At 42.1% G+C, this 18,161-nt stretch overlaps 1 protein-coding gene across 2 annotated transcripts in view; it reads right to left on the bottom strand.

The window, feature by feature from the left end:
• Window positions 1-466: 466 nt before the first annotated feature.
• TMEM174 (transmembrane protein 174) overlaps window positions 467-18,161 on the bottom strand; it is a 30,988-nt gene continuing 13,293 nt past the window's right edge. The window contains exons 3-4 of one of the 2 annotated variants that reach the window (XR_014951677.1): window positions 12,729-12,854; window positions 467-1,988 (exon numbers count right to left, since the gene is read on the bottom strand). The gene's annotated coding sequence lies outside the window, so the exon portion shown is untranslated. Of the gene's footprint in view, window positions 12,855-18,161 lie in introns of both variants that reach the window. The other variant, XR_014951676.1, reaches the window with a different exon arrangement.

Raw genomic sequence — 18,161 nt, 5'->3', positions numbered from 1 at the left:
CGGACCGGGCATCGGCCCGGGCACCGGACCGGGCATCGGACCGGGCACCGGACCGGGCATCGGCCGCATCATCAGCCCCGGGCATCGGCCCCGGGCATCGGACCGGGCATCGGACCGGGCACCGGACCGAGCATCGGCCCCGGGCATCGGCCCGGGCACCGGACCGGGCATCGGCCCGGGCATCGGCCCCGGGCATCGGCCCCGGGCATCGGACCGGGCATCGGCCCGGGCATCGGCCCCGGGCATCGGCCCCGGGCATCGGCCGCATCATCGGCCGCATCATCGGCCCCGGGTGTCGGCCCCGGGTATCGGCCCCGGGCATCGGCCCCGGGCATCGGACCGGGCATCGGCCCGTGCCGGGCACGGCGGGAGGCGGCGCGGCGAGCGCCGCTGCGGGCGGCCCCGAGCGGCAGCCCGGGTGCCGCGGGGAGTCCGTATCGGGACTCCTATCTACAAGTGTTACGTTCCTTGTACGCTTAATCGACAAATACGGATCAGATGGGAACAGTAAGGCGCTTCAAAACAACTGACTAAAATTACACTCTTGAGCTGTAATGTATACAACGGCATGAGTGATTAATTAGGGAAACCCACATCCGACTAGAATGATTTCTGAAAGGAATCTTGGAAAACACTGCAGTTACAGCTGGGATCCAGATTAATACGTTTATCTAATAAAGCTGTTCCCGGTCGCCTTCTGTCTCTCGCCTGGTCCTGTCTACTTCTTCTGGCTCGCATCAGGACCGGCTCAGCCAGCACTCTGCTGGCCTAATCGTACCAGATGAACTTCTGAACAGATTATATTTGTGTGTTAATGGTCTATAGAATCAATCTATTACAATCTATTAGATTAAGGCGTTTAACAATAAATGGCAAATGCGTTGCTTTTCCATGCTCTTGGGGAAAAGCTAAGTTATGATCTCTCGTCTGTGAGGCAGAAATGAAAATCCCTCCAGAAGAAAAATGAGGCACCACAGGAGTGTTTCGTAAACTAGGTCTTAGGCAGCAGCACCACTGCAGTGGCAAAGCCGCTTGCAATCATAAATTGAGATACATTTTTTAGAACTATCGTAGATTAGGTGGCGTGGTGCTACTACAAACTGAAGTGGAACACGGATTATCGTACAAAACTAGTCTAAAGAGTGACGGGGAAAAAAAAGACGAGGATGGAAAACGGTAACACATCTCATTCCAGCAGAGCAGACTTCACTGCTAGAGATCACCTCCCTTAAAAAAAAAAAAAAAAAAAAGAGAGAGAGAGAGAGAGAGAGAGAGAGGGAGTGAGAGAGAGAAAAGAAAGTATATTTTGCTATCTTGCTACTTCCTTGCAAAATCCCAAACACACGTCACCTGGGTGACTTCAGAATACCCCGAGAAATAACGTGAATAAGAGTGATTTTAACTCCCAATCTTATTTTACAGTGTTAAGACAAACTTACAAAAGATAGCAGTTTTCTTTCCATTTATCCCGGATTTTATTCATTCTTAGGAGCCAGTTTAAATCTGTCTTCATAGAGAGACAGTCTATACTTGACAAAAAAATCCTATATAGAAGTGTTAAGGATATATAAAATGACAGTTTGTTTCCAGAGCTCCAAAACAAGTAAGCATGTAAATTGCCCACATCCGTGCTCGCATTTCCCCCAAGCCGAGGGAGGCGCAGCACCACGCTGGGCAGGCTGCCTCTGCCGCGCCTTCGCCTACGCTGTCCACACCGGCAACACCGCAGCCCCACGCAAGAGTCAGGATAGCAAACTCTGGAGGGAAATATGCTTCATCACATACAGGCAATGCTAGCGAGAGCATCCTCGGGGTTTTTTAAAATTGTTGCTCTCTTTCTTCAGCTGCACAAAAATAATGAGTGGATGCAGAATGCAGCTCGAATGCAGAAACATTAAAATAAGTACATTTCAACACAAAATGCAAGCCTGGTCTCATGGGGAGAGACACATCACATCTCCGTAGTTTTTGACAACGGCTGCAGATACCTATGGATGGGAAAATGAAACAATTATTAAAATTAACAATATTCAATTTAAAAGTATTTCTAAATTGTTTTAAGTGTACGAGACACCTCTTCGAGAGCCCTGGATCACATAACAGGTCTCTATTTATATGCGGTAGTGTGTGGGTGTGTGGCGTGTGGTTTCTTTTCTTCTTTCCCCAGGGGTAAAATCTTGACAGCTGCTTCTCGGAAGAATCTTTTGGGTGATTTCAATGGAGAAAAATTAACAATTTACCGGTGTTACTTCCTGCAATCTCACAGGCGTGATTCGATCCCTAACCAGTCTCCCATCTCCAAAGTTACATAGCGAAATCCCAACTCTTTTCTTCCTCACTTTAACTTCCTTTGATTAGACAAGCTTTGACAAGCTGAAGAGCCCTGATAGAGACCCTATTCTGACTCCCGGGAGTCAGAGAAGTGTACCCAGATCTTCTATTATGCTGGCATAATACTGTGTTCTCTGCTGCTGGATCGATACATTTTATTGGTAGTCGGTGCAATATTCGTGGTTGTGATTATAATGGTAACAATAATCAGTGTCTTGCTAAATGCCATAGATCGTCCTGAAAAACGACTGGAAATCACAGTCCTAGGTATGAAAACACTGACAGCAAATAATGCTCTAAGCTACCCTTTTCCAGATACTCCTGAGCAACCTTCCTACCTATTGCACGATCAAACCCCTAACAAGAAACACTGAACTTCGATGTAGATGGTACTCTGAATTTTAGGGGAGGAACAACAGTCCTCTCAATCTACTGCAAATCAGTATCCGAGCACAAATCCGAGAGGACACCACGGGTTTGTTCCTTCAGTTTCTCTGTTCCTAAGAAACTCTAGAATAAATCAGTAAGAAATTAAAATCAAGGAAAAAATAAGACTGGAATGGCATTTGTCTTGTGCGGGTATACTTTTGATATTGTGCTTATTGCAAGGATAGAGAGGGCCTTAAAAAAACGAAATTTGAACGGGTACTTTTAAATTTCCTTTTAAAACAAGGTCACTTATTCTTTGACTACCACTACATGACAGTATGTCATGGTCAGGCTCCTGCACACATCTGATTACAAATATGCAGATCAGAACCGTAGGCTGAATCAGTACCTGGGGTTTTTATTGTAAACGTTACGCTGCGACGTTTACCTCCTTTTTTTTTTTTTTTTTTACGTTTTCTCTGTTTGTCTAACGTAATTTATGCCAGGTGATATTATTTCAAATTAAGCAAGACACACAGATAACTGTAAGAATTAGCTTATGTCAGGTTTTAGGTGGAAAAGGGAATTTGACAATGTCACATTCAAATATTTCAACAACCATTCACCACCAAAAAGTTCAGCTTCCAGAGTTATATACCTTGTACTACAGTTCATAAACTTGATTTATGATGAAAGAGAATTGCTGGATTTTACTGCTCTGGCCCTCCCAGCTGGTAAGAATTTGACTACAACATGTGGGATTTACAGAGAGCGAAAGCAGCATTATATCGAAAGCTTCCCCTATATGCCTGATTCCAGTCAACAGGTAACGGAAAACTCAAAACCGAATTTTCGCCTCAGATGTCACAGAGGAAGTTTGCCTGCCCGCTGCTCTCCGGTCTGCCCGGCGCCGCAGGTCCAGCAGAAGCGTCGCGGAGGTGCCTTTCGGGGAGCGGAGCAGCTCGCACCGAGGACGCGGCTCTCGGGCTCGGGGCTGCCGGCGGGGAGCCGATGGGAGCCGCAGCAGCGCCGGAGGGAGGTGGGCAGCGAGGCGGCGGTGCCGCGCTCCCCGCTCTCGGGTGCTCAGAAGCGGCCGGCAGAGGTCGAGGGGAAAATGCGGGCGATGGATTTTCAGGAGCAAATATTTTCCCGAGCATTCCCCGTTGTCCCAGTGCAATAGCATGGACGCAGGTCAGAGAAGGGGATGGAATTTGTGACAGCTTGACACCCCAGTATTTGCGCCTGAAACGAGTTGTCGATGTAGCCATGAAACGTGGAGTGGTTTAATACATAAGAACTATTCAGTGCGAATCCCCGTATGGCGGTTCAGTCCCTCATAAAATAAGCCCGGTGCAAGATACCGTGAAGGACGAGCGTGCTGTAACCAAAGCATTAAAGCGTTGCTATTATTAACAAAACGGCTGAGAAATCAGAACGCCGCCCCTCCGCAGCCCCCCACCCTCCCGAGGGGCGCACGGAACTCTCTTTGCTGTCACTCCCAGCGCGGAGCCTCTCGCATCCTCAGCGCCCCGTTACCGGCGGCTCCGCCAGCCCCTCGGGAACACCGGCGCCGGTGGCTCCGCGGAATAGACCCTCAGACCCGCGCTCTCCTCTGCGGCGGAGGATGCTGGAGGAGATTTTGCCTCTGCGGGGCTTCACTATGTCCGCTCTGGGGTCAGCGGACTTGTGAGGGTACCCTCAGGGGTCCCAATGGGCACACCCCTGCCTTTCGTCCTCCTCCGACCCTCTCCTTTCTCCCCGCGGACAGTTCTGCAGCTCTGTCCTAAAATGTGCGGCGTCTTACCGAGCAGAGGGCTGCCTATCAACAGGAAAAAAAAGGTGTTTCAAGCCTGTGTGGAGGACATGGGGTGGCCCAGAAAGAGCGGCTTTTGCTGTCTGTGCCACGGAGGAGTCGTGGCCGAGCGAGAGGGTATCTCTGGTACAGCCCCCTTCGGCCGCCGGCTCCGGGCACTGCGAAGCGACACCCGGGGGCATTTCTGTGGGTGATTTGTACAAACCCCTGGAAAGGTCGGAGAGGAAGGGAGGGAGAAAGGGAGGGAGGGAGGAAAGTAGGGAGGGAGCGAGAGAGGAAGGGACGGAAGTAGAGAACATTTGTGAGAGTGTAAAACCCGTGCTGGTGAGGGAGAACTTGGCTTTGGAAGCACGGAACAGTATCTTGCCAAGGTGATAATTAGAAAAATATCCCTGCAAGCCGGAGTTTCTATAGGTTTAGGGGTTTTTTTTGTTTGTTTTTGGTTTTTTTTGTTTTTAATTTCTCTTACCCACCGCTCCCCTTTTCACCCTGCTCCCCCCTCACCGTCTCCATACAGTACTAGTTCATATAAGATTTCAACAGCTGAACTCGCCAGAGTTTCCATCCCTCATCCAGAAAACCCACTAATCCGAGCTGCTTTTGCAGAGGCTATTAACAAGCAATTATAGGATAGGCATATGTTACCAAAAAGCAGGAATGAACGTAGTCTTTAGTCTTCTTTCATGCTTTTAATTAAATGCTTCTCTCTGTTTGTGCACACTTAAAACACTTTTCTTTTTTTCTTGCCTCCAAAGCCCTTCACTTAAAAGATGCTGCCAAACCATAAATTTTAAAGATCTTGCATTTCTTTTGCTGCAGTCCTCTCAGGGCTCAGTGAAAGGTGATGGTTTCACTTCAGACCATTCATATGCTGATAAAAATGAGCCAAATAATGATTAATGACCATATTTCACTGAAAGGGTTCACAGGGAAGGGGTGAATATTCCGTGTGGCCAGCCACAGGCTGTGCTCCCTCTCCATGCCCTGGTTCTTTGAGTGAGTGCTTGTAGACCATGGAAGCGTCACAAGGGGCAGAAGGTGCTGTGAAAGAGAATGTGTGTGGAAACACTGTGTGGAAACAGAATGTGAATTCTTCTTCTCGAAGAAGTTGAAGTGATTAACTTCAATGGTTTTGCAGGATTTATGGCTTCTCATGGATTCGGTATTTTAATTGTTGTTCCTCTCACTGTAGAGATGTGATTATAACTGCATAAAGTCAAGAAGCCAGTGAGAGACAATCACAGACAGGACGGTCTCTTTCAATGGGAAATAATAAAGGAAAACACTGCAAACCCAGTGCTATAGTCTCAGCAGCAGTTTAACTCTTGCTCACATGTGCTTTTACCACACAGATACTATCTGTAAAAAGTTCTCTTACTAAAATGGTTATTTTTCATCTGAGGTTCCTATACATGGTATTTCATTATTTTCTGCTGTGCACATTCTTTGTTTGCAGTTCATAAAGTTTACAAAACTGAATTTAAAAATAGTCCCTTGCTGAGAATAAGTGTTATGTTCTCAGAATAACATCTGCTATTAAATAACATCATCTCTCCTCCAGATGCACTATTCAGAAACATAATATAAGGCAACTACTCTTTTGCAGCAACAAGGGCAAGAGGAGAGTACCCCCTCCCGATAACTTTACTGCAAGTGATCAGGACATTGAGAAATCTTAATGCTGCAAATGTATTCTAGTAGTTGGTTGGGGTGTTATTGGTTTTTTTTGTGTTGTTGGTTTTGTCTGTTTTGTTTTTTAATCCAAATATCAGTAATGGTGTCCTTCCATCCCATTCTACCACACCTCAGTTTTTGTTCTATTTCTCAGCTCAAACTAGATGAAAATGTTTTTTTTCTCTTAAGTTCTTCAAAGCACACTTTGCTTCTTTCTACACACTTTTAGGACCGTCTCTGTCATTCCTGAGACCCAGTTACTATTAGGAGACTTTAGTAATAATCAGGAGACTTTTCTTTCCTTTCAGGGCTGTGCCTTCAGCCTTGGCCACAGTCTGTATGTCTCCAGCCTGATGTACTGAGGATTCAAGGGGCACACTGTATGAAGGTCCAGACCAGGAGAAGTCAATCCAAATGACACTGAAGTTTGAATTGTATAATTTCCTTATTTCTAAAATATTTATTGAAGGCAACATTTCATTAATTGGAAACTCTAGTAACGCAAGTGGTGTATATATATATATATATATATATAGAGCAATTGCAGACCAGTGTCATAGTCAAATGTCAACTTAGAGACAGAAGATATTTCAGCAAAGAAGAAAGCCTGTTATAGGGCTGGAGAGGAAGGGAAAAGAGCTAGAATTAGGGGGTTTTAAGAAATCTAAAATAAGAGGCAGATCTGATTGCTTTTGAGATTTTGCCATTTCTTATTTTATCCTTGTGGTTTCCCGATTCCTCCCTAAACAATAATAGACATTCCTCCATAATTTGATATTTAGCTCTTAAAACAATGCAACATGTTCTAGATATAAGTTAATTAAGGCCCCACCTTAAATGAAATGCTCATTTGTAAAAAGCCCAGATCCAGTGTGGGACAATTTCTCTGCTGCTTTGAAATGCTGGTGTGGTGTGTTTGCCCACATAACATGTGGCAGTTCCTGGGCTCTTTGTAGACAGTCCCTGCAGATCTGGGCCTTTCCCTTTGTTAGGCACTTGCCATGTGATCCTTGTGGAGGACTGGAAAGGGCAGCCTTGTAACAACATTATTTCAGGAGGATAATAAGTAGCCATCATAAATTCCTTTTTTAATAGTTTATTGCCGGTTGTAGTCTATTGACAGTGCCTGCTTTATAGCATGGAGGAAAACAGTTCCTTGTTGGCACTAGTCACTAAAACTGTTTGATAGCTCTGGCCCTTTTTAGTGCCTTTAGAGAAAACCTAGTGGCTCATGAAATGAATCATAAATAGCTGAGCTGAAGTTGAACAAAAGACAGAAAGAGGAGGAAAAAACAGTCTTGCACTTACTGAAATATGTTTATTTTGGACAATAATCTATTAACTAGGCTAACAAAGATACTTTAAGGCTCAATCCTGCTGCCTTAGCTGGAAGAAAAAATTGTATGTTGGGTCTTTATAAGGAGACTCTTTAGCAAAGATTGCTTTTCTTCTAGCTCAGAAATAGTACATACAAAACTCTTATGTCCAAGACTTCACCTTTTTGAAAGAAGAAGCAACACATACTAATGCTTAGAATTGTCTTACCATCACTGTCCTGTTGTGTAACATTGGACAATTTATGCAATCTCTTGGGGTAGTATACAATATTATTTAGAAAGGACTGAGAAAGAACTCAGTGCCCACTGGGTCTCCCAGACTTCTGTCTGGGCTGCTATGTCACACCTGTAGAAATTTACATGCCTACTATAAATCATTTTACTCCAAGCCCTAAGACCATCATTCTTACATAAATTTTTTGAAAATCTGGAAACCTGAGTGTCCAGGTCAATACCAGACTTCACTGGATGTATGGGAAGACTTGCCATACTTAAGGGTGCCACTGTAAAATTTTGCTTAAGGTTACTACACAGTCTTTCTCTTTCTTCTTTCCCTCCCCAAGGCCTGATGAATGCAATCCTGAGACTTCAGTTTCACACTGCAACATTAATACAAAATCTAGTCAGTTTTATCCCTAAGCAGCACATTCCTATGTGACCTATGAGACCAGGAGAATTCTAAGCTCATCTTGGAGACACCAGGAAAATCTGATTTTGGACCAATTTATTTTGGATGAAGTGTGTTGCCAGATGCCAGCTTGATATACAGGGCTGAGTGATGCACCTCATTATATATATAACAATGTGACAGAAATGAGACACCTGAATTCAATGTCCTTCTCAGTCTCAGAGGCTGAAAATTTAAAAATGAAATCTATGTTCCCCATTTGTCATGAGAATATCTGAGCCCTTTTTAATGATCTGCACTGACAATGCAAGGGGAGTACAGCTCTAGATCCTTTATTTTCAGGCATTCAGTTATGCTTCTGGTACTTGCTTCCTGTTCTGCTAATATGTCTAATATAATGCTTTTGGTTTTAGTATCTCAAAAGGGGACTCGAAGCCCCAGAACTCCTAAGCCTTCCAAGTGATGCTATTCATGAGGGTTGAGCAGTGCTTACTCACTGTGTTAACCTACATTCTTCACTCCACATAGCTAGAATGAGGAACGTTGGTACTTTTATGGATAAGGCAGATGCAGGTTAGAGCTAACAGTCATTCTGCTAAGGAAATTAAGCCATCCTTCCTACTTCCAGAGAAAATGCTGTAACCCGGTTCTTTAGATTTTTTAAAAACTATATTGCTAATGATAATTTTCTTAACATGAGGTAACCTCATACTCTGTGTATGTACAATATGACCCATAGGAGGTATTAGGCCATATTGCCTCTGCAGGTGAAGACAGTTTCCTACAAATACATCCAGCAGGTGCTTAAAAGCAAAAGGCTGGACAGGTGCTCCCCTGTCCTTAGCATTCTTTGTGAGCCCCTTCAGTGCTCTCATCTTGTAACTGCTTAGGCCCTCTTCTTATTCCTCTTATTAGGTGTACATGCACTGTAGAAGAAACCTGGACAATTTAGGCTGAATTTTATATTTCAGTCCAGACAGACTGTTGTTTCTCTCATTTCTCTCAGCTTTCATTCTTTATTTTGTTGCAGTCTCAGGATTTTATTGGGTGAGAATCTTTGATTTTTATTTACCCAAAGTAGGCTGCACATTGCTATTTATATCCTCGCACATTGTTCACTTCAGGATTAGCTTTCTCTTGAATCCTCTTCCTGGGCACTTGTCCTGAACATAATACATTTCAATCTACTTCTCCACCAAAAACCTTTGTGCCTATGATTTATGGTTGATAGCGTTTTGCAGTTTTGTCCTAGGGCCAACACGTAGCATTGACCTTGTCTGATGAGATGCAATCTTGTGCCAGACTCTCATGTCACCTCTTGAGTGTTGGCATTGCCTGAGGAAGAAGACCTAACATGTTTACGTTTGGTGCAAGGAGAGAGAGGCACCTTTCTCTTAAAACTTCTAGTAAAGAATCATGATGGCAGAAATTGCCCTTGTGGTGTTCCGTAGGTAAACTCCTCTGAGAAGTGTATGGAGCCTGATCTGTTATAGAATGTGCTGGAAACTTGAAGAATGACTAGGGAAATCCAAATAGAAGTCAATAATGAATTCAGATCACTCCTTCATGTCTGGCACTTACTCTTTTTTTATTCCCTATATACTTTTAAGATGTAAGGTCATTAATAAATTCAATAAATATTGCAATAATTCTGTTTGTTATTTTTCAGCAATCTGAAACTGCAGATGAAAGATATGATGGATGCCAAAATGAGCATGCAATGCATATTTGGCCTGGTTTTGCTATGCCAAGAACAAGGCTCATATGAATGAATGAATCACTGCAGCCATACACAGCAAAACCAACAGGGCAGCTGCTTGCTTGCAACAGACCAGAGGGTGATGGCCACAAGTCTTGATTTGCACACATTTACACACAAGTAACTATGCACTGGTGAATGGTTTCCTTTATTTTTATTACCTCCGCAGCACACAAAATTGTCTTCCTTATTTCATATATGTTGTAAATGCAAAGTTGCTTGTTATCTTTCAGCACTGGCAGGATCCTGGCCCCCAGCAATAAATTAAACAAATAATTTATTGTATGTCACTGTTTCTTTTTAAGAATTCCAGTCACCTGTTAGCATCTGGTGTAACAGCCCGTGTTTTATTACTGTGTTCTACTTTCTTTCACTTGTGTTTCAAAGTCCACTTGCTAGACAGAGTCAGCAAATCCCATTTTTCCAGTGTCATAGGATCCCTACAATTTTTAGAGCTCCACAGAAATGCCTGTACATGGAGAACAAGTACAGATTTGTTTGTTTGTTGTTTTTGTTGTTTGATATAAAATCTTATTTGTTCTCTGTCCAGCTTTTCCTCCTTTCACTGGGGCACAATAGGGCAAGGAAATGCTGTGCAATACTGACACCTGCCAATATCTCCCTGAAGAGCACTAATCAACTTACCAGTGCTTCTTCATGACCTAACCATTCTGTAGGGACAAAACTCCTCTTGACTTAGTCAATAGTTTAAGAAGACAGGCAGAAATGTTAGAGTCTTTTACTCTTTTTTCCTATTTTTTTTCCCTTCAGCTGGGGAAAATAAGTTCAAGGAAGTCTTCCAAACCAAAGAGAAATTTAGAATCATAGAAGCTAAATACATATGCACCCAATCATTTTAGTGATATATTACTTTGCCTAATCATTAACTTAAAATGTCATATAAGAATTTGTAATCCACTGTAAATCATTTGGTGAGAATGATTTAAATGTACTTCTGGCTAATGTAAAACAGTCTAGTTTCCACACTCGGTTCTCTGCCAAACATTGTTTAAGAAAGAGGGGGGTGTGTGATCCAAGTTGACATAAGTTATAGCAGATATAATGCTCCAATATAGTGGTGGTTTGCACATTATTGGGTTTAAGAGATAGGAAGATGACATATTAAGTACTATAAAGTTTGCTAGGTCTATTTTGTGCCTTAATTAGGATACTTATTGAACTCTATGTTCAATTCTCCTCAAAGCCTGCTGGAAAATGCCTTTATGGCTATCTTATCTGCAATGGCATTGGAAAAGTGAAATGGTGGTTCATTTACTAACATAGCAGAAAAATAAAAAGACTACTATTATGGCAGATACACAGAGTTGCTGTCTTCTCTGTGATGGTGGAGGAGTTAATGTTTAAAAAACAGTTGAACCAAACATGCTCTGTGCTGGAGTTCAGAAGGAAACAGGGAGCAGTGAGAGGTGATGTGTGAAGTGGATGTGTGGTTGAGGAGGGAGACGGGAAATGGCCAATAGTATGTGACACACAGTAATTAGTAGTAAACAGAGACGGGGAGGAAGATATCTTCTGCATTCACAAGTTTTTAGTGCAGATTTTTATTTGAAAATAAAGAAAAAAACAGGGACATGTAAGTACTAATTTTAATATAGAGAACAATCTACATAAGTGCTTGCTATTCACTATCTTGTAACAGATATACTATTTCTTCTGTTGCATAATAATCTTCTGGAAAATGAGAAACTTTTGGATTGACCAGCATTTTCTATCTTGTATCGTTTTGTAGACTAAGATTGTATTTGCACCATATTGGTGCAAAAAGCCAGGGGAGATGTGTTTACTAGCCACTGCAACATGATGCAGCACAGCCAAAAAATTCTGTGATGCTCTTCATAATTCAGCTGTAGCACCATGGGTGAACTGTTTGAATATTTACTCAGCTTTTTGAATAGTTTGTTCATCCCTCCATGCTACTCCCTCTACATTATTTCAGTTCCTGAGGCAATTAGCTCTAGCCTTGCTGAAACTTCTCCCTCTTACAATGCAGTCACAGAGTCCAGCAACCTGGATCTCAGATCACTGTCATGCATTGGAAAATGCCTACCTTGTGGTGCCTGTCTGCAAATCACCCTGTACAACTTTCCTTTTGTTTGAGGGCATGTTCCCAGCATAGGATTGATATGGAAGCCAGCTCATGATACAGAAATCTGCACAGTCACTATGCAGTTCCTGCAGACACTCCCCCTGTGCCACCCCCTCCAATGCTCTTTTAAAAGTACATCACAGTCAAACGGGTGTAAACACTGCGCAGGGAAAAGCCTTTGCAGGCTCAAGTGTTAATACAATGGAATAGTGGGTTTACAGAAAAGCAGATTTTAACAATATTGAGAACACTGCATAGGAGGGTATGAAAAGCAAGGCTATTCCTTAGAAAGTAAAAAATTATCAGTTTAACTAATATATAGCTCAAATGGTCACAAGTGACTAATGACTTTTAAATTAATATTTTTGGAGTACCCAGTTGCAAGACCTTAAAACTATGCATAATTAGAGTGTAATTGAACATTTTCTGACAGTTTTTCTGTTTGTAGCAGAGGTACTGAAAGAGCAGATACACCTAAAATTAGTGTTAGGAGGCAGACAGCAAAAAGGGGGGGGAGACTTGTTAGTATCTCTTTGAGGATGGGCGATGTTGCAGGGGGTAGGAAGGTTTTGTGCAGCAAGAAACAAGACAGCCAGGCAATTAAAATGAAACTAAGATAAACAGTTTTGAGAGAACTATTTGATGTGTTTGGACCTACTTTCTCCTGCCATTATCATTGACCAGCATCTGCACACCTAGTGGTAACTTACCTTCTGCATGGTACAACATCTATTTATGTGGAGCTTTATCCACCTGCTTACAGGTCAGACACCCCCAGCCAGCCTCACTTGATGCAAGGTTGTCTGTGGCCATGGCTGGAGTAGCAGAGCAGAGCCCTGGGGAAGAAGACACAGACATGAGTCTAGCTGCAAACACAAGAGTTCTACCTGGACACTGGTATAAAGTATTAGTGCAGATCCAAAGGAGAGGACAGCAGAGGACAGACAACCCTGCCTTGGTAGCATTTATGTGTCAGGTCAGACACACTGGTGGATGTGGGCACTACTCATATGAAGTGAGGAGACTCAGCAGTGACACTTCTGGGCAGTCAGTCATTTTTGGGGAGGAGTAAGTCACCTCCTCTGCTCTGGGCACTGCATAGGCATCTGACCAGGTCACTTGCAAAACTCCTGGCTCACATACATCTTGAAGTGTGAACTTGGTGAGTTCTCTTCTACCTTCCATATGTGATGATGCAGTAGAGCTCTCATCTTGGTTTAGCTAAAACTGAACAATGACATCTAATAGGACATTGAAGGTCAGGAGCTAGGCATTATCTCTGTGACTCTAGACAGATGGTATCTGCTGGGCATGCCAGATTTACCTGCAGCAGAAGAGCAGAAATTGTCTTCTGCTCTGGCGCTTCAGTTTGCCCTAGGAGGATTCAGGGATTCAGGAGCTCACTGTTAGGAGGCAGGGTTTGCAGCTGTCTTCCAAACCATTCCCTCAACATTATTTTTCAACAGTTCCTGGTTCAAAAGAAAGCCACCTACATAAGGCATCTTCAAGATCCCTCTGCCTGCCAGTCCTTTTCCACCGTTTCCTTTAATGCTGTGTCTGAACCTGCCATAAGATCTAGCAGCAGAGGATTGTCCTTCCACCCCAGTGCATCCAGAACCTGTCATGCTCCTAACTGCTTGGCCTGTGCCTATGGTTTGCACACCCCCTGGCTGCAGGCAGCAAACCCTGCAAAAAGACATTCTGGGACATAGAGTTTCTTTGGCTACCTCTGAATATCTTACCTGCTCAGCTGATAACCTTGTGAGCTGTGAAGAAATTAACGTGTGAAAGGAGTCATATCTGCATGTATGTACACACCACTATATCGTCTAAACAGCGACACCTCCTGATACCCGGGCTGCAGCTGTGTTAGCGGGTTACTGCTCCAATAAAGTTGTTGTTGTTGTTACACACAGTAAATGACCTCCCGAGGGCCACCCTTAACAAGAACCATGTCTGCTCCTGCGTTTCATTCAGTGCCAAGCATGCTGTCAGCACTTAACAGCTATTAATAATAAGAGAAGGAATTACAAAGCTTCATGGGATAGAATAAAGCCTGCTTAAAGGCAGTTCTTTGAAGGTTGTCCTACATTGCTTGTATTCATACATCCAAACTGGATCTATTTAAGATGACAAAGTTAAAATTACCAATGTAATGTAATTCTAAGTTTGAAGCCTTGCCAACCATTAACTGCTAAGACTATTTCTATAAACAAAGAGCACTTTCTAAAGGAACATTCACTTCAGCTTTTAACTGTGATTTTCTGGAGGAGACAATTGTATTAGTGAAAATTCAAATATGCAGTTTATTCATATGTTAATAAAAGTATTTATAAAAGCAGTGAAGATTTGAGTTTTGGGCATTTTCTGGCAGCTATTTAATGAAAACTGGCTTGAAGCATTCATCCTATTCTTCAGGTCTTATAGCTGGTTGGCAAATGACAACAAGTACCTGATATGAAGGTAATTATTTTTCAGATTGCATCAGCCTGGTGTAATGTCACTGTGGGAAAATGACATTATTTTAATTGGTTGAACCTATGGAACCATGGCTGAATTTATTCCCATTTTGCTGATAATGAGCATCTTAGAAATTTTTACAGAGGGCTGAAAAAACATATTAATGAATGAAACATGAAAAGCAGTGTGTAAATTGTTGCCTTTGAAAAAGGTAGATTTCTCTTAGTTTTTGGTGGCAGGTCAAAGTTTACTCTCATGATAGTGAGCGGAAAGGGAGCTGGGTAACAAAATATTCTGTTGTTGAAGGGTGTTAAATTAGGATTAGGTGGTTCTTTAGTAAGTGAAAGATGGGAAATTCAGCTGCAAGGGACAAGTTATGAAATAATTTTACACATATTATTATAAAATGTATTGTGACACCAATTAAATGAACAATGAAAATAATTTATCCTCTGATAATGAACAATGAACAATAACATCACCTTCTGAAAAACACCAATGAATACTTTTTCCTTAGTATTTCCGCTCTTGCTTTTCAGTCTTCAGTGACTTAATACAGGCCTGTGTCAATAGGTTAAATCAAGAGGTGAGCATTTTAGGCATGTCCGCATGTGATTATCAATTACATGCAATCACACAACCCAAGATGTTCTAAACGGGCTCGTGACACGACTCTGCAATCACACACTTTCGTCTGACCTCATTGCTTGTGTATTTAACTTAACAAAAATATATGTCCAATGCAGCAGAGAAAAGTACAAACAGAGATCCTGTGCTATGTTCAGGAACCTGCTACCACTTCTATGCCTCTGACAATGAGTTTTTCAGTTCACATAGATTTTCATGCACTATTGAAACAAGAGCAAAAATAGTAGCCAGAGAGAAAGTATTATAATCAGTTCTGTTTGCTGGATGCATAAAAGCACACAGTAAATCTGGCAACCATAACATTTTTGTTAGTTGTTTTATGGGGTCTAAGGAAAATCTCTGATGTATATTGTTCTGTGACAGTTTAATGGTGTTGCTCATTATGAAAAATTGGGGGACCTAATGCTCCCCACACCAATATAAGCAACTAAGTGGCAGATAAAATGAGCCTGAATTCATTAAGTTACACCTGCACCAACAATACTTATACTGATGTTCATTTTGAACTGGTAATACTACAAGTGAATTATTATCCAGTTAGATCACAAACACAGTTTAGATTATGGTGGCATGTTTGTTAATATTAAAATTTCACTACTTGTTTGGAACCAGAGACATAGTTTTGTAGCTCATTTGGATGTTTTTTTTTCCCTAAACAGATGGAGGAGAGGCTGATTTTGGTAAAAATAACAGGAAGGTAACATAAAATCCTTGAACATATAATGTAGAAAAAACTATCTTAGTAATGCTACCCAAGGTGGTGGGTCACCATCTTGGTCTGTATGGCTAAGTAAACTAAAAAATTAACACATTTGTTGCTTGATTTTGATTAACTGTCAAGAGCAACATATAGAGCATGGACTGAGAAGGCAAAGACATTAAAAAAGGTATCATAATATGTAAAAGGAGTTTATTTTTTTCCCCCTAACTATTACCTGCCTTTCTCTTCTCTACCATGTTGAGTCTTTCTTTCTCTTTTTGACTTTTTCCTACCTTCCATTAAAAGCAGGGCCAAATACGAACTAACTCTAAAATGGAGCTTGAACTATTTATGAAAGGACTCGTGCAGTTGCCCACCACAGCAGGAGTCGTACAAATCTTTTCCACTTTGGTGCTCCCAGTGCTGCACTCTCTCATCAACTGGCACATTAGTCCAGTTCCCACTGACACAGCCCTACAAAAGTTGATTTTTAAAGAAGTCATTCTGCTCTTTGTGTGCTGGGTTCATGTATATCTATGTTTGCTCTTATGGCAATACAGTGCTTGTAGGTGTCCTGATCAGTCCCTGTCCAGTCACTGTGGAGGGCAAGAAGACAAAGCACCTGTCAGTCTGCAAAAGACCAAAACAACACCGAAAGATCTACAATAGTGCAGTGTTGGCACATTGCAAAACACTCAAGTACCTCTGGTTTGAGTGCAAAAACTGGGGAAGCAGAATACAATAAGAATAATGCCTTATTTGAACTGATACAGGAAAAATAATATTTATCTTCTCTTAATATTTTATCAAAATAAATAAGATCACATATTGATGGATTATATATGTATATTTCCAATAATTTGTCTCTTTCCTTACATTTTCATGAAAGATTTTTCAGGGAACTGCTGTTTTGTGGCAAAAAAAATAATTCTACAGCACTTCTAGAGTTCAGAAGAGATGAATTCTTGCTGAAGTCTTAGTTTCTTTTATTCTGTTCCTTAATAGGGTTTAAGCAGAGTGAGGCCAAATGGTTATCTAGTGCATGTGGTTTTTGAAAAAAATGATGTGTGTGCTGTGGCAACTGTGGTCCTGCTCTACATAAATCCAGAAGATGGCTTGTTAAATGGCGAAAAACAAAAATAGCAAAGATGTGGAAATCGCAGCCTTTTCTAACTGCCAGCTTTTGCCAGACCTCTGTGTGGGGCAAAGCTCTGTCAGCTGAGCATGGGGATGGGTGGCAGGTGCCTAGGGACAAAAGGCAATGTGTCAAGTCAATGCTGCCTTGAACACCAGTGTTGACTCTTTCTGTTTCTAGTTTTGTGTTGCAGAGCAGCAGAGAAACAAGAAGGGTACCCCAAGCAGTGCCCATTAACATGGAAGCTACAGCCAGTTTCATGGTGAGAAATTTAAAATACACACCTCTTTGTTTTGGGTTTGATTGTTCTTCAGTTTGTTTTGAAAGTCATGACCTTGGACTGCATTATAGTTCTGTATTTCTTTAGGTATGTCTTCAGCTGACAGAGCATGAAGCTTTACCTTAGAGCTAAGCTCTTGAGCAAACTCACTGAACTGTAAGTAAAGAGGACGCTGCAGCTATGCAAAACATGAAATTATTGGGTCATCTACTCTGGGCTGTTAAATAGCTTGCCCTGTTCCCTAAGAAGGAAGCATAGCATCTTGCATATAGAGTGATGATTCATCTGCAAAAATAAGCAATTAAAAAAAAAAAAAAATCTGACATGATATAAGCCAAACAGGAGAGCATTAATCTCATCCTAGGATTTTATAAGAGAAGTACAGCAGCTACTTTGCTAGAACATGTCCCATGGTGTTTGCTAAATAGTGTGTGTAGATATAATCAATTGCTCATTAGAGATGCCACACACGACACAGATACAATCATGCCACTGCTGATTTACCCTTGACCCTGTGCTGTTATCACATAAGGAATGAGGTACAAAACCACAAGAGCTAGGGAGTAATTTTGCCTGTTCCCCATGGGAATATTTCTTCATCACTTTGCAATTATTGTTCAGGAAGGCACAAGCCTGCTACATCTCAAAATTAGGCTATATATACCTTTGGAGGTGTCAGGAGCACACTGTGAGATCTCTCAAAGTAACCTCTGTCAGTGCTGGGAAAGGCTCTCCCACGAGTTCTTTGCTTTCAGGAAGTTGAGGAGAAGCCTCTCTGCTCTACAACGTACAACTCCTGCAGTTGCTGCAAGTCATCATCCCAGTCTGCAGGGCAACAAGTGCCTCTAAATCAGATGCTATTTAAGATACTTCCTACACTCTTCACTCGCTCTGTGAAGATTTTCATCATATATCATATC

Source organism: Lonchura striata, chromosome Z (genome assembly GCF_050655825.1).
Source record: "Lonchura striata isolate lonStrDom1 chromosome Z, ASM5065582v1, whole genome shotgun sequence".
Lineage (NCBI taxonomy): Eukaryota > Metazoa > Chordata > Aves > Passeriformes > Estrildidae > Lonchura > Lonchura striata.
The sequence above is the reverse complement of the archived record's forward strand: the minus strand, read 5'-3'. Positions and strand labels throughout refer to the sequence as shown.